Here is an 18,215-nt window from a genome sequence, read left to right on the forward strand (position 1 = left end):
CCAAGAAGGCAAAAGACTTATATGCTGAGAACTGTAAGACATTAATAAAGGAAAGTGAAGATGATTCAAAGAAATGGAAAGACATCTCATGTTCTTGGGTTGGAGGAATTAATATTGTTAAAATGCTCATACTACCCAAAGCAATCTACAGATTTAATGCGATCCCTATCAAATTACCCATGACATTTTTCACGCAATTAGAACAAATAATCCTAAGATTCATACAGAACCATAAAAGACCCAGAATTGCCAAAGCAATCCTGAAGAAAAAGAACAACGTTGGAGGCATAGCCACCCCAGACTCAGACAGTACTCCAAAGTCACAGTAATCAAAACAGCGTGGTATTGGCACAAAAACAGACATATGGATCAACGGAACAGAATACAGAGCCTAGAAATAAATCCACACACCTCAGTTAATCTTTGACAATTAATCTTTGACAAAGGAGGCAAGAATATATAATGGGAAAAAGACAGTCTCTTCCGCAAGTGGCGTTGGTAAAGTTGGACAGCCTTATATAAACCAGTGAAGTTAGAACACATCCTTTCACCATACACGAAAATAAACTCAAAATGTCTTAAAGACTTAAACATAATACATGACACCATAAAACTTCTAGAAGAGAACATAGGTAAAATATTCTCTGACATAAATCATACCAATGTTTTCTTAGGTCAGTCTCCCAAGGCAATAGAAATAAAAATGAAAATAAACATAGGGGACCAAATCAAACTTACAAGCTTTTGCACAGCAAAGGAAACCATAAACAAAATGAAAAGACAACCTACAGAATGGGAGAAAATATTTGCAAATGATGCGACCAGCAAGGGCTTAATTTCCAAAATATACAAACGGCTCATACAACTTGATGACAATAAAAGCAAACAACCCAATCAAAAAAATAGGCAGAAGACTTAAAGAGACATTTCTCCAAAGAAGAAATACAGATGGCCAATAGGCACATGAAAAGATGCTCAACACTGCCAATTATTAAAGAAATGCAAATCAAAACTACCATGAGGTACCACCTCACACCAGTCAGAATGGCCATCATTAAAAAGTCTACAAATAACATATGCTGGAGAGGGTGTGGAGAAAAGGGAACCCTCCTACAACACTGTTGGTGGGAATGTAAGTTGGTGCAGCCACTGTGGAAAACACTATGGAGGTTCCTCAGAGAACTAAAAATAGACCTACCATATGATCCAGCAATCCCACTCCTGGGCGTATATCCAGACCAAACTATAATTCAAAAAGACACGTTCACCCTGATCTTCACAGCAGCAATATTCACAACAGCCAAGACATGGAAACAACCTAGATGTCCATCAACAGATGAATGGATAAAGACGATGTGGTACATATATACAATGAAATACTACTCAGCCATAAAAAAAAGAATGAAATAATGCCATTTGCAGCAGCAACATGGATGCAACTAGAGATTATCATACTAAGCAAAGTAAGTCAGAAAGAGAAAGACAAATACCATGATACCACTTATATGTGGAATCTAAAATATGACACAAATGAACCTATCTATGAAACAGAAACAGAATCAGAGACATAGAGAATAGACTGGTGGCTGCCAAGGGGGAAGCAGGTGGGAGAGGGATGAACTGGGAGTTTGGGATTAGCAGATGCAAACTGGTATATATAGATTGGCTAAACAACAAGGTCCTACTATATAGCACAGGGAACTATATTCAATATCCTGTGATAAACCATAATGGAAAAGAATATGAAAAAGAATGTATATACATATGTATAACAGAGTCACTTTGCTGTACAGCAGTAATTAACAACGCTGTAAACCAAGTATACTTCAATAAAAAATAAGTTAATTAAATTTTTAAAAAGATTAATTCCTTCAGAAGAACAAGTACTACACATTCACAAAAAAAGCACCCTTTGAAAGTTTAAATTTTTGAATTTCTTTGCCACTTCCTTAGTTTTGATCATCTTGGACTATACAGTTTTAATATTGACTTTTAAAAAGAATTGTGTTTCAGTGTTTGCTATCCTTAGAGAGACAGAAACAGATAAGTACAACTAAATACTTATTTTTCAAAAGTCTCAAAAGTATAAGGGAAATGAAAGTAATGGTATCTTCAAATGATTTTGGGGTATGTTTCTAATTTCATACTTCTGATGCAATTCAAGATTAAAACTGTATTAAGACATTTGAGACATGACGCAATGGTATTAAATGAATTTAATTTTGTGTAAAGTGGTAGAAATATTTTCTTCAGCAAACATACCTGCAGATATAAAATCACAACCATAAATCTACAAAAAAGCAAGCTATTGAATGAAATCTGATTGGTTATTTCCCTGCAGTATGGATCTGCTAATAATTTAATTTACTACTTGCTAACAGAAGCCAAAATTTAAATATACATATATATATGTGTGTGTATATATCTATCTCTTCAATTTTAAATCATTCATATATATGAACAAGTATACATACACATATATAACAATTGTTCATACATATATATATAAACAATTTAAATTAAAGAAAGTACATCTGGTGGCCTATTTTTCCCCCCCGATTTCTAAAGAACACCATATTCTATTCTAGGCAGTGGAATGTCAATCCACCTTAAGGGTTGTTCAATGAGCATATCTGAGAAACCACTGGTTTAGCCAATGATGTACTTATTGAGGGAGGCCCTAGTGCCACTGTCAAGAGCTTATCCACAGGAGAGATAAGAAGGTACTTGTTTGGTTTGTGAAAAGAAAGAGTAGTGAGAATGGCAGGTAGCTGCAGGCTGATGACACGTGATGTCCATATATATGTAGAACCAACACACCCATAATTGCACCGAATTTCCATACCCAAATCCAAAGCCTTTATATCATTAATCCCAGGCAAAAATGGTAAGATTCATGTGTGTTACTATCCCACGGCTTCAAGATGCCTATAAACTCATATGAGTATGTCTTAGTTTTATCAGTGGAGGACAAACCAGGCTTCTATCACCAAGCCCCATTCCATAACAGGCAAACCAGTCCAAGACTTCTCTGAGTGCTGCAGGAGAGTCTATGGAAGGGGCACTCACTCCACTGTGATGCCTAAAATGCCTTTGCACAGAGCAAACATTCAATACATGCTGAGTGAATGAATGAGTGAACTGGTGTCATAAAACAGGTTTATTTCAGGGAAATTCCATTCAACAGGCTGGCATTCCTTCCTACCCATCTTAACTGTTAAGCTTGCCATCAGACAAAAATTTAATTATAAAACGTTAGAGCTGAGGAAATTTTAGAAACTATCTACTCTCCAGAGGTATACAACTTTAATTTCGTGGTAAAAATCACTAGGAGTGATTTAGGAGTCTATCAGACCTCAGTCCAAATTCCACATCTACCATAATTTGGTGAGCAAATAACTACTTCTGAGGCTCTGTTCCATGTATGCATTATGGGATATCATAATAATACATACATTACTTGTATGACTATCAGGGGATGAAATGACACAATCCATTTGCCGTGGTCGGCTAAGTAATTTGCACCAAGTAAGCACTCGAGACATTAGCCAATATTCATAGCGGAGAGACGAAAACAAAACTCTGGGACTGATGCCTACCCTAGTGGCCCCAGTGGTCATAATGACTTTCTTCCATTCAGCCTGCTCTCTTCTCACTAAGACTAAGGAAGAGAAGATGAACAAATTAGGAATAACAATTTGAAAATGGTTTTATACTCCCTGAATGAATGGAATTATAATAAAATGATTCATGAGTTCTGCAGAAATATGATGAGACTTTAGATCTTTATGTTAGTTCTCTACAAAACCAATTGATGGCCCTAAGATGTACCTTCCTATCCAGCCCCATCCTTACCAGGATCAAACATCATTGTAAATGGAAAAGTCAACCACACATAATCAACACGCTAAGTTACAAGCCAGTGAAGTCTCGGAGCTTTGATAGAGAAAATTCAGATTTATCATTATATGTAAAAATAAGATGATATGAAGAACTCAATCTAAAAAATATTACCTGGAGATCTATAATCTCTACAATAGTGCTATAAAAAGTAAAGAGCTAGAAATCTATTTAGATGGTTTTCCTTATAAGAAAGCACTTTCTGTATAACTTTTAATGTACTTACTATTGATGAGAACAATTCAACAAAATTCAAATAAATATCTGCAGATGTCCTACAAGAAGAAAAGAACAGAGTTAGATGTGACAGGGGATAACTGGACTTCAGGATGAGTAAGACCCTATACTTGACCTCAATAAATTAACATGAAATACAGTGGATGAGTCATGTACAGAATGTCAGAATTCTAAAAGGCCAAGCTAAGTACCAAAAGGAACACGTGGGGACTCTTAAGAAGGAAATAAAATATTGGTTAGTTGATTACGAAAAGGCAGAAGGGAGTAGGTTCCCTTTGGCTGCTCTTTGAAGAGATCACTTCCTTTCCCACCTAGTCCTGAGGCTAGGGTGGCATGGGCAATAGAGGAATGTGGGGACTGAGAATCATTTCTACTCTCACCAGAGTGGCTGGAAGCAGATTTTCTTACCAGGATGTAGTAGTATGCTAATATTTAAGGGTTCTTGAGGTCAGAGAGAAGGGTTTGAATACTCCGGCTCCATCTCTTGCTGTGGGTCAAGTTTCTTACCTTTCCAACACCTCGGCGTCTTTATCTGAAAATTGGGGATGATGATAATGTCTCCCACCTGAGTGTGAGAACTACATGATATAGTGCATACGCAGGGCTAAATTTGGTGCCTGGCAAACAGAAAGTGCTCAGTACGGCAGGCGAGTGTAGTGACAATAAAGGCAAAGATGACGGGGGTAGTGCCGGTGTTGCTTCTGCCCCCAGAACAGGCTCTGACTGGGAGAGAGTTAAAGCACCTTTGGGTTCATGGGGGTTTATATATAAGCAACGGTTGATCAATGTGAGCTGGTTGTCCAAACGATTATGTGCAATCTAAGAAAAAAATGGGCCTTGGATCTGCTCAGCTACTTAATAATATTACCAGTGGTAGTAGTCAAAGAAGCTAAATTTTATTAAGTGTTTATATGCCAAACAACGTGCTGAACGTTTTAAAAGGATTTACTCACTTATTACAACGAGGCTATACGCTAGGTCCTGATAATGTTATTCGTCTCTTTCAGATGTTGACTGAGCCTCAGACGGGTTACAAAAGCACCTAAGATCCCCTTGTCAGTACATGACGGAAATGAGTTCAAATCCAGCCTGTCTGACTTGTTCTTAATCACTAAGGTATGAAATTAAGCATGTTGCCCTTTGCCTGATTCTCCTTCTGAGGCCTGAATATTTCACTTAGCTGAGTGCAGAAGAGAGAAAATTCTCTCTCCTTGACCCAACTTGGCATCAATATCCAACTCCCCTTCTCAAAATGGGTTGCTTCAACGAGCAGCAATGAATGCCGGGTCGTGGATCAGTCACCTTGATGACTAAGAGTCAGACACTAGGGAAAGAAAATGCTTTGTGACAAACCTACCCTTGTACAGAAACAAGACAGAAATGGGGGGACAGGGCAGAAGATAATGGAATAAGGCACATACGAAAAACACCTGGCATCGTGATAGTAATAATAATAATAGTAGTAGTAGTAGTAATAGTAATAATAATAGACTTTACTATGCTCTAGGCATTGTATTAAGTGCTTGGTGTAAGTGACTTCATTTTAACATTGAAAACAAGTCTATGGGGATGAAATATTATTAACATCATTTTATAGGCAGGAGTATTGAGGTTCAGGTAATCAGGTAAATTGCCCAAGCTCATATGGTTAGCAAGTTGAAAGCAGAGATTTGAACCAGCACCTACATTCCTAACCATTATGCTATAACCATTATGCTGAAGACATAAGAATTCCAATGGTCTTTCCCCATAACCCACTCCTGCACTCCAGACTTAAATAGTCCAAGATCAAGAGAGAGCAAGCTTGGAGTTGCCACTCTTCAGTGAGTGTCAATCATTTCAAAACAGTGTATTTGCCAACAAGATGCAGTTCCTGTGATAATCTTCTCAACCAGCTATCAAGAAACAGGAAGCAAAGATTCAAGTAACAGTATGTTCCTACTTATGAGGAAGGTGGGACAGCACAGTTGACACTGGGCTTAACTGTTCTGGAAAACGTGGTCCCAGTAGGCATACACGCTGGTACATTTTCCCCACCTACCAAATACAAAAGAAGTATTTCATTTCCATGTTGTTGTTCAAAGTTCCACCTCATTCGTGCCTGTCATTCATCCTCTGGCCTCTTCCTGTCTCCATTTCTGTACAGAAAGGTGCTGAGTCTCTGCTCTCGGATACGAAAAGGGTGTGTTAGGAGAGGGAGCCATGGTACCTCGATGTCTGTTTTTTTTTTCATCTTAATTCTATTATGCCAACTCCACTGAACTTAATTAGAGTGAATACAGAATTACACAATTACCCTCTGTTCTAGTCTTCAGATGTTATATTTTGATAAAATTTACGACATGCTGCTCTCCCCTTGAACACCAGATGAACACTAGAAATGGATGTGTGTTGACATAAAATCTGTTATAATTACAATTAAAGTATAGCTTACATAATGATAGTGTTAACATAAAATTATAGATGTGTAGAGACAACGTGGTCATGCATTTTTTAGTATAAGTACATGCTTAGACCAATATCTGTTAGCGGAATGAAGATGGAAGAGAATTTTGGTTAAGCCACAAAGGCTGTTTAAGGACTTGCAGATAGCTAAGGGGAACTCAAAGACCAGTAAGATAATATTTCCCCTGCCATGTTTGCAATTGCAAAGTGAAGGGGAGATGTGAAAGTAAGTACCCCTATGGAAATTACAAGACAAGTACATTTTTTTCCTTGAATACCTGGGTAAATGCTTAAATTCTAATGTATATCAGTGATGCAAATTTTCAACTGAGTTTGATAAATCATAAAATAATAATTATACATATATGTATATAAAACTGCATGGAACTAGGCAGTTCAGAATTACTTCTAATTAAAGAGGTACCCTATGACAACTTACTTAAACCTTACAAAATATGGTTCCAAGTACCCTATCAGAGTGAAAAGCAGGAGACTGAAAGGTTTAGTGTAAATGTTTGTAGTCACGGTGTCTTAACTAAAACTACTGTGTCACAAATACTATTAAAATAATTGTGACATTTTATTCACTTTTACTGCAAACAACAAAACAAACTATAGGTATTTTTTCATTTCAGGTAATTATTTTAGCTAACAGTTATTAAATGTTTTGAGAAGACAGAGTGCTAATTGCATTACTTCATTTTATCTTTAAAACAGCGCTTCCATGTAATTATTCTTAATATCTCCATTGTATTAAAGTGTATCTCTAGTTTAGACCTTTCTTCAGAACTGCAGACTTGTGTATCCAACTGTGTACTCAGCATCTCTACTTGGACGTCACGAAAACATCTCAAATCTTATACCTCCAAAACTGGTCTGTAATCCCCCAAACATGCTCTACCCCAAACTTTTTCCATCTTAGGTGACAGTAACCACACCTTTCCAGTTCCCCAGGCCCTACATCTCGAATTCACCCTTGACCCCCTCTTCCTTTCCATTCTTGCATTCAATCTACCACGAAATGCTGTCACAACCTTCCCAATGTGCCACTTCTGAGAATTACCAGCCGCTAGCAGCCTGGTGCAGGCCACCAACATAGACCTCGAGGATCTTGTAGTCGCCTCCCAAGATTCTCCCTGACTCCACTCTCTCCCCACATCCTCAAGACCACAGATAGAGTTATGCTTTTCAAACAAGAGACAGTTCATGCCACACCTCGGCTAAAATCCTGCCCCTGACTGCCTACATTTAGAGTAAAAGACACAATGCATGTGATGGCCTCCCAGGACTTACCCAATCCATCCCATCACATATCCGACCTCCAGCCCTCCTGCTGTCTCTTCCTCCCCACTGACTAAGTCAGCCAGGGTGGCCTCCTTGATATTCCTCCAAGCTGCCTGGCATATTTCTGCCTTAGAGTTTTGGGACTGGTTATTCTTGCTCCCAGGGAGTGGTCTCCCCATCATACATTCTGACAACTCCCTCACTTCAAGTCTTTGCTCAAATGTCAACTTATAAAATCCACCCTGACTACCCTATTTAAAATCAGAACCTACCTGTACACTCCTCCAGCACTCCCAACCCAAGCCTCTTCAGTGAGCTTCACATCCTTTTCCTTATCCCATAGCGCCCATCAACCTGTGACAAAGCATAGAATTTATTTATAACATCCGTTTCCACACGAGAGTGTAAGGAGGGAGAAAGCATGCAAGAAGGAGCACACAGGCAAAGGCTCTTGTCTAATTTATTCATTGATACGTCCAAGCATAGAGAACAGGAAGATGCTTGATAAATAGTCCTGAAAAAGATACAGATGAGGAAACTAGTAGTAAAGCTCAGAAAGTTTAAGTAACTTCCTCAAGGTTCTAGAGCTAGAAGAGGGTCACAGTAGAATTCACACTTGGGGATGTCTAACTTCAAATCTCTTAGCCTCTCTGCTATCTTTTTTTTTTTTTTTCTGCTTTGCGGTACGCGGGCTTCTCACTGTTGCAGCCTCTCCCGTTGCGGAGCATAGGCTCCGGAAGCGCAAGCTCAGCAGCCATGGCTCACAGGCCCAGCTGCTCCGCAGCATGTGGGATCTTCCCGGATCAGGTCACGAACTCTCAACCACTGCGCCACCAGGGAAGCCCCTCTCTGCTATCTTAAGTCCATGCAATTCAGGATTTGTTTTAATCAGTGCCATGGAAATTCTCACGCCATTGAATAGGATCACTAAAGTCTTCTCTGTCTACATTTATATATATATTTTCCATTTAAACAAAGGAAACAGAAGAGGGGAATTCATCATGGGTTATTCCGGTAGTTTTACAGCAATGTTAGCAATAATGATATTTAAGTAATAGTGATATTTAATGATAGCATAATAATAAAATAATAGCTCTTAAATGTATTGAAGACGAATCGCATGCTAAACTCGGTGCTAAAATATTTCCATGTATATTTTGTGCAAAATCCTTATGAATATTCTATCAAATGAGCTTTATGTATAACTCCACCAGGCATACTTCTCTTATTCCGCTTTCAAAGATAAGGAAATTGATGAGAAGTGTGGTAACCGTTTGATCAAGATGAGACTGGTAATAAGTTGTGAATATGAATTTAAATTCAGGTCTAACTCCAGAATTTGATTCTCAATCCATACATGAAAATTCTGATAATTCCTTTGATAAGGGTATGTTCTCTCCTGGAAAACATCCCCCATTATGTCTGCCTGTGCTCATACCTTCAGGACACAGTCAAGTTTGAAACATGATAAAAATGTTTAAATAGTGTGCTTTAATAAATGGAAATATCTTCATCTAAACAATAACACAAAAAGGCAGGCTGAGCCCTTTGAAGTGGCTTCGTTGCTCTCTTCCATCCAGAACAAGAGAAGGAATCAACAGCTGCAGAGTAAAGAAAGCATGAAACCCAGAGATGGAGGATTCTGTAAATGACCAATTACAAGACTATTAAGCCACACTTTCATAGCAAGAGGCAAAATATTCCATTAAACTGAAAATTCTTCTACCCCTCACTCCAAGGCCCACACAAACATTAATGTTGCATTTATTAGGATGTATTTCCTGTGCTCTATCAACTTGACTTTCAGCAACTGTATTAATACAGTCCTTTCGCTTTGCACATATATCTGAATGATGGATTCCATTACTGGAGTTTTGTAGAAAGAGTGGAGTGAATGAAGTAAAGTTTGGGAAGAGCCATCATAATCCATAATGATGGGCACTGAATCAGGACAAGAAGAAACCTCTCTTCTCATTTATTTGAATGAAAATTCTACTATATATTTATTGCCTCTGTACAGGGCCATCTGTTGAATAATGGAAAACAAGCATCTTTCATTTGGAGGTAGGATTTGTGTGCTCAAGTTTCGATGGGCCTGCAGAATTAATCTTGTTTTAGAAATGAAATAAAATGTAATTGCTTACTGTAAGTAGATGTGGTTAAGCAACTGGCAACTTTGATGTCTTTAAATCACTGCAGTTTCAGGGTAGGCAAATCTATAATTATTTCAAGCACTTCTTTATTGGTGCAACAATTGAGCAGTGTACATAGTGGTCAACAACCTGGGCATTGTCAGACGACTCTAAGTTTGAATCTAGACTTTGCCACTCACCAGCTATGTGACTTTCAGCTATGAGAATCACTTTCTTCAGCTTTACACTGTGGATTATTATATGCCCTTTGCAGAACTACTGTAAGAACTAAATGTATATGGGCACAGTGGCTCATAGTAAGGGCTCAAATTAGTACTGTGGTCACGACTAGTAGTACTGAAAAGAAATTAGAACTTCTATTCTCATAAAGTGGGATATGTGTCCCTTTATCATTGTAATTTCATATCATTTTACTTTTGACCTTATAATTTAATAGCTTGATCCAAGAAACATTTAGCAGTAAATATAATTGAAAGAAGATTACCTGTCAAGCATGAAATACTGTAGTATCAAGTGTGCTGGCACAATACTCTTCTCAGATAATTAACCTGTAAAAATATGTTATTGTCTTCTTTTTAATTGAGCACATTGAACATATATATTTACTGTGCCAATTGGCGAAAGGTCCATTAATTAATCAGTCTAACTATATGTTGCATAAACGTCTTCTAAACATAATCATATATGTATTTTATTTGTTGGGAAAATGTGTTTGAGATTGTTCTTTTCTGCCTATTTAAAGTAAAAGAGGGTGAGAAGTAGAGTTAGGCTTAATGTACTTTGTACTCCATTATGCCATGAAAATGCTTCTGTGCCCTGGAGACAACAACAAAAGATTTGCTTTAATGACAAGAATCAAGTATGTTCTAAAGCTTCCAGGTAGGAGGCGTATAGGTTGCAGTTTATATCAGAAGTCTTTGCTCTCTCTCTCAACTGCGTCTAGATGGGAAAGATGTGGTCACAAATGCTTCAAGGTGATATAGTAAATGTTGGAAAAGAGGGGGGTAGGAGGCAGAGTTTTGAATATCTCAAACCTGAGCTAGAAGGATTTTATTTAAAGAAAATAGCGGATATGATTTTTCACTTAAGGAATGCCAGTCAGCAAACCTGACATTAATGTAGGAAATTAGCTCTTTTAGCTATGATGCTTTCAAATGCACATGGCTGAAAACAAATTCAAAATAGTCAAAGGAAATTTAAAAACAAAAACCAAACAACAACAACAACCACCTCAACAAACAAGTACTAGAAATTCAGGGATGCAGCCATATTCAGATACAGCTGGATCTGGAAGTTCCAGAGTATCAGCAGGGTTCCAGCTCTCTCTCCATTGCTTAGCCCTGCTTACCTCTGCAAGACTTTATTTTACAGAAAGTCTCTTCTTGTGCTGGATGGTCACTGGGAGTCCCAGAGTCATATCTTCCCAGCTTAGAAATTCCAGAGAGAAAAGACAATTCTTCCATTTTGCTCTGAGACAAAAGTCCTGGGGAGCAGTCTGACAGACTTAGCCGAGGTCAGATGCCTACCCATGAGCCAATCACCTGCTTTACTGGAGTTCAGTCCCTGGGCAACTCATCCCCGGGGCTCGTGACGAGGCAGGATGGCATTATCTGGCAGTGCTCCAAGAAAAGCCTGCTGTTTTTGTAAGATGAAAGGGGAGAGGACATGGATAATGAAACCTGTATCTGCTTCTGTAAAATCCACAGAATCTTACTCCCTGCCCTGTGTCGATGACCATGCAGTAAGCTGACCCAGGAGGTCATTTTTCCCACAACAGTCTTTATATATATGACTAAGGAACACACTGGTAAAAGAATATGAGAGAAAGTCTGAGTATGACAAGTCAGCTAGACTGATATTAACTAAAAAAGCTGTGCGAAAATATCCTTAAAAAGTTGCCCCCAACTCACTCAAAGTCCAAAGTTGGAGCTGGAAATACAATGTCATGGAGTTTGGATAAGAACAGGTTTTCTCCAAGCTGAACTATGACACAGAGATTAGAGACTTCCAGAAACTATACTTTTTCAAAGAAAAAACATCACATGAGAAAAATGAGGCCTAGAAAAATTAAATGACTTAAGCTAATTAATGGCAGGACTGAGACTAGAGTATACTTTGGGTAATTGGCTATGGCCTTTTTTTTGTTTTTGTTTTTGTTTTGTTATCACTTCAGAACGAGACAAACTTAAAGAAAGGAAACACAACCAAAACTCAGTGGTTGGAAAAGAGATGGATGTGAACGCCCACTTGTTTCTTACGTATAAAGTTACCCCTCGCAGTGTTTTGGAGGAGAAAACGCTGGCTCTTCCCAACGTTGGTTACATACACAAAGATTCCAAAGACAAGACAAGTGCTTTGCAAACAAAGTAACTAGAACCAGCTCAGGCTTCCCCGCGCCGGGTCCTACGTTCCACGGTCAGAACCACCAACTGTATCCCCCCGGGGAACAAGGTGATTCAGAAAAGCTGGCGCCTTCAGAGAAGGCAGAAAACTTAGCCGGGAAGAGAGTCAGGAGGAAACTTGCTCAGCTTCTTGCTGGGGTCTGAAACGATCCCAATAGAGTCCTTAAACCCCTCAGGTTTCCCCAATCAAGCACCCTCGCCTCCAACCTGGGCCACCCCAGATCTGACTATCAGACGACAGAAGTCTGCGGACGCACGAAGAGCTGACCACCCCACGAGAGGGACTTACGCGCGGCCGCGCCCACTCACCCGCCGCTCCCCGGGAGACGGGAGACCAGCCCGGGGTCCAAGTCCTGGGCGTGGCAGACTCGCCCCTCTCCGGGCCCGGCTCCAGCTCACCTCGCCGCGGCCCGCCTGGGCGCCGCCATCTTGACCACGAAGGGGGCCTCGCGCCGGAGGCCCCTGAGCGGGGGCCCTAAGCGGAGCCGGAGCGCCGGGGAGGCCCAGGTCGGCGCCCTACGTCCCCCGCGCGCTCGCGCCCCGTCCACGAGCGACGAGAGTCCCGCACGCAGCGCCCGACCCAGGCTTCCGCGGAACCGGCCCCCCGCGCAGCCCGCACCGCGGCTCAGGCGGCGCCGAGGGCGGCCCGGGCGGAAGAGCGGGCGCGGGGCACGCGCTCGGTAACCTGGCAACGCGGAGCAACCCGGCGTTCCCGGCGAACCCCAGCCCTCCACCGCGAGGAAGCACGGACCCCCGCACCCGCCGCCCAGCCCGCGCCGCCCCCTCGGTCGCTCTGCCCGCCGCTGCCCGCTTGCTATGGTCTTTTAAATCCATGATACAACGTCTATAAGTAACAAATCTGTTAAACCCTAAATGTTTATGATATTCAAGTAATCCATTTTCTGAATTATTCTTGAAGATAAAACATCCAAAGACTTCTTAATTGTATGGGTATACATACATAAAATACACGTGGAGGTAACTTGAGGGTAAGGGGCTAGGTATTATAAGGGGCTAGGTATTATTTATCTTTTTACCTCGGACAATGTTCAGAATGGTGTTTTGTACCTCAGAAGCACTCATGTGTTGAATGAATCAGAATTGGTTTGCCATTCCCCACTGCCTTTATCTCACAGTAACAGAAACATAAAGTGGGCAGAGCAGAAACGACGGCAAATAAATTGGCCTCTTAGTCACAGAATGCAGTTTCTAGAACTTAAAGAATAATTAGTCGATTTTGAAATAATTTTGTTTTACAAAAATTTCGTAAGATTGAAATGCTCTAACCTTAAAGCTCTCGATCAACTCTAAAGGAGGGCTTTAATTGGCTCTTCCTGAGTCAAGTGTTTATTCCTGGGCCGATAACTGGGGCCATTGTCATAATAGAAAGTGTGATTTGTTACCAGAGAAAGAGGAAAGTGACGCTGGGCTTGCAAGATATTATATCTTCAGCCAGAGTGCATAGGATCTGGAACTTAATTGGTGACGCAGTATTTGTTTGAGATTATATGAATGAAAAATCTTTGTGTAAGAGTGATTAATCTAAAACTTGGCCAGTCATTGTCCTAGTGTCATATTAAATTGCAGGAGAATCTAGTTTTAGGCACAAAGATCATAAATATAAAATGTGTTCCCAGGTTTGGTTCTGTGTAGTCAGTAATCTATACTCACCCACTCATTAGTAAAAATGAAAGTTAAGGACTCAGTCCTATCTTATATGCTTAGCATTGTCTTTTGCTAACAATCTCAGTTTTATTTTCTTTGTTCTCCCCTGTCCATCATCTTCTGCAGAAAATAATGTCTCCACTTTCAATTCCCTGTCTATTTAAATCCAATTTGTAATTTATAAAGTTGTCCTCCTTAAGGGCTGCTGCTTCTGCCACAGTAATGTACTCTGGCCATTATTATACTCTTCCATCTTTCATGTAGGTCTCCATCCATAGGTTTTGTTTTCATAGCTTTTTTTTTTTTGGCGGTACGCGGGCCTCTCACTGTTGTGGCCTCTCCCAATGCGGAGCACAGGCTCCGGACGCGCAGGCTCAGTGGCCATGGCTCACGGGCCCAGCCGCTCCGCGGCATGTGGCATCTTCCCGGACTGGGGCACGAACCCGTGTCCCCTGCATCGGCAGGGGGACTTTCAACCACTGCGCCACCAGGGAAGCCCTATACTTATGATTTTATATTTGCTTATTTACTTTTGTCTCCCCCCTCAGCTCAAGAGAGACTGTATTCATCTGTGTTAATCACTGCTGTGTTTCCTGAACATGCCTATACATCATACTGAAGAATGGTGCCTGAAATTTGGTAAGGGATCAATCAGTTTTCTTGGCTGGATGAAGAAATGTGTTCATAAATTAATGAACAGATCTTCGGGGCTTCTGACGTGAGGACTAATGGGAAGAGGATGGCAAATGGTTGGGACAGGGTACTGCAAGAAGTAGTATTTGGAGTACTCTGATAGCTATCCTAAAAGATAAGATTGTGTTCATTTAAGTAGTTCTAATGAGAGAGCTGGGAACTAGGGACACACAGCATTAAGGTTTTTATAATGCATTCTGTAGAGTTCTTTTTAAGTCTGTACAAATATCATTGAAAATATATACATACATATACACCTCTGTTACTTAGCGCTTTACGAGAATCCCTCAAGGAAGGGGTAGTAGCAACTCTCAGTATCCTTCCTTTATGATGAGCTTAATTTATTCAAAGTTACATCATAATTTATTTGTAACTGTGAAACTAGACTTAGTTATTGAATAGACCCTCCCTAGAAACGTATGATGTTAATAAAACGAACAAACCTTTGTTCAGTTTCCAATGATAGACACTACAGACTCAATTATGGGCCATCCAGTTTAATAAAGGGAAGAAGTGATTGAACAAATATAGAGCAAACAGAATATGAAGTTTTATCCTCCATTAATATTAGTAACAGATAGTGTGGGCTCCAATGCCTTCAAGATAGCTTGAGACCATCATCTCTGTGTCATGGGCAAGGGGATGTTCAGCCAGGATGTCTTTCACTGTCACTGAGAAAAATTTCCATAATATATAATGATACCTACTGAAACTGATATGGGGCATTTGGGTAATAAGGAATCCATTAGCATATTTTTCCGGAAGCCTTGACTACAAAATGAAGACAGTAGATTTGGACACTTTCAGCCATGAATAAGTTGTTTGGATATTCATCTTTATGCCTAATGAAATAAGGTTATTTCATCTCTGCAGCTTCCCATATACCATTTTCCCACCTCTGTTTTATGTTTGGAAAGACTTTTAGAAATTGAAAGTCAAGTTAAAAAGTGAGTGACGACTTAAATGATATATGGAATATTTTGCTGACTTACAAGAGCATGCAGAATTAAATATGACCCAGTTCAAATGTTTATTTTAACGTGTATGTTGAGGTGGCGTTTCCAAGGTGCCAGAAAATGAGAATTCACCTTCCAGTGTGTGTTACCAGTTCTGTTCATTGCACAGAATCATCTTCATAAAACATACTGTTTTCTATGTACCTGGTATATATCTCAATTAGTTTGAAGAATTTCTCAGATACCTCTTAATATGTAGTGCTCCAATTCCAATCTTGCCATGTCCTGTACCAGTGACACAGCACACAGGAGTTTTATTTCTCTTTATTTCTCTGGGTTGTTCAGAACCCAATGAAAGAACAATGGAATGGGATCCAAGAGATCAGGGTTCTTGTCCCAGATTTACCATAAAATAATTGTGTCCTCTTGGGAAAATTATAGTCATTCTAGGTCCCTTTTCTTTACTTTGACAGAGCTGCACTAGATGACCCCAAATAATATAGCCCTCTTTCAGTAGTCGCTTAGATGTTATTGGTATTCTGAAACAAATGAAGACAATGACACATGGAGCTGTGCAACATCTCTGTAACTCTGTTGTCTTAGAGTTGCCTCCATTTTACAGATGATAAGATGACTGTGCATAGAAGTAGATGTTTGGAACCAGCGGTTCCAAAGTAAGTGGAGGTAAACCTCAAATGTCCTTCCTTCCTGAAGCTCACTTAGCCAAAACATAGGCTTCTGAATATTAAGCTGTAAAGCATATTATCAGTACATTTTAAAAGAAGCTATTCTTCTAGGATTTCCAATTAATAGCAGGAGGTTTTGAAATTCTTAAAAGATCATCTAATTTTGTGAGATTTACAGCTCTATTTTCCTGTCAGGCATGTTGTATTAGTGCCAGACAATCATCTGAGCTTCTGGATGCTTCTCTGAACCTCTTGAAGTTTTCTTCTTGCTATCTGAAATTCATGCCAGATAAGCCTTTTTCTAGAGTGTATGTACAGACTTGTGTATTTTTATATAGGAAAGCGATGCAGTGAGTCAAGTCGGGGGTTAAGCCCTCATTCTCAGAGTGGTATTGAGCTCCTGGTGAAATATAATCATCATTTCCTCAGAATCGAAAAGCAGTTATCTCAGGTGTATAATCCCATTAACTATTTATACATTTACGTATGATACATGGATTTATTGTACCTACGAGGTGTGTTCTCTTTGGGAAGTACAAAGCTCTTAGAGACATAGGTGGTTCATTTTTTTGTTTTCCCACAAATACTGTGACCCTTTGAGCAGGAAGGTCTATATTTTACTAACATCTAGAACCAGCAGTTAACACGGTGTCTAAGATGTAGTCAATAAATATGAAATAGATAAATGAACACATTTTTATGTAAGGGCCAGGACATGGACAAATAGAAATTTTTCATTTTCAGTCACAAAGCAACAACAGACATAAAAATGATACAACAAGTGCTACGGTCATTCAAAGAAGGCATAGAATAGATAGAAGGATCTCCTCTATGGCACAGGGAACTATACTCAATATTTTGGAATAACATCTGTATGGGGCACCTGCTCCACACCAGGCCCTATGACAGGTGCTTACATACTTTCCCTCTCCCCCATCCTATGGGGAAAGTACCTCTGCTATAGATTTAACATTTGCCTCCCCCAAAATTCATATGTTGAAATCCTAACCCCCAAAGTGATGGTATCAGGAGGTGTGGCATTTGGGAGGTGATAAGGTCATGAGGGTAGAGCCCTCATGAACAAAATTAGTGCCCTCATAAAAGAGACCCCGCAGAGGTCCCTCGACCTTTCTGCCATGGGAGGTTACAGAGAAAACACGCCAACTGTGACCCAGGAAGAGGATACTCAACGGACTGTGAATCTGCTCGCACCCTGATCTTAGACTTCCAACCTCCAGAACTATGAGAAATAAATTTCTGTTGTTCATAAGCTACCCAGGCTCTGGTATTTTGTTATAGCAGCCCAAATGGATTACGATCACCTCTGTCCTTAGGTTTCAGACCCAGAAACTCAACTTTGTAGAGGTTACGAGGACCCTAAAGCCACTCAACCAGGCAGAGGCAGATTTGAAATTGAAGTCTCCAATTCCACATGTAAGTCTATCAGACCCTGTCTCCAGACATGATGTCATGAACAAGAGCTAATGCAACAAAGAGTTTACATGCAGCAAAACAATTAGCAAACAAAGTAAGAATATAGTAGACCGACTGTTTTGGTCACCCAATAGCCATTCACCACTCTTCCAGTTGAACAGAAGCCATGCCCCGTGGGCACATTCAGCCCTGCTGTTTTCACTTCCCAGATTTGAGGGGTAGGAAATTATTATCCCTCCTGGCCATCAGCACCCTGACCTCTACCACCCACCGGGCCAGCTTCAAGAACAGCTGGATCCACCTGTTCAAATCAGATAAACAGTAACTGTTTTAGTAGAAGTATGTTGCATGCAATGTTGA

At 40.0% G+C, this 18,215-nt stretch overlaps 1 long non-coding RNA gene across 1 annotated transcript; it reads right to left on the minus strand.

Annotated features, from left to right (window-relative positions):
• Positions 1-6,062: 6,062 nt before the first annotated feature.
• On the minus strand, positions 6,063-12,878 carry LOC138842393 (uncharacterized). Its single transcript, XR_011376859.1, has 3 exons — positions 12,731-12,878; positions 8,139-8,220; positions 6,063-6,174 (listed from the first exon to the last, which is right to left on the minus strand). It is a non-coding gene; the product is annotated as an uncharacterized lncRNA (long non-coding RNA).
• Positions 12,879-18,215: the final 5,337 nt, after the last annotated feature.

Source organism: Globicephala melas, chromosome 17 (genome assembly GCF_963455315.2).
Source record: "Globicephala melas chromosome 17, mGloMel1.2, whole genome shotgun sequence".
NCBI lineage: Eukaryota > Metazoa > Chordata > Mammalia > Artiodactyla > Delphinidae > Globicephala > Globicephala melas.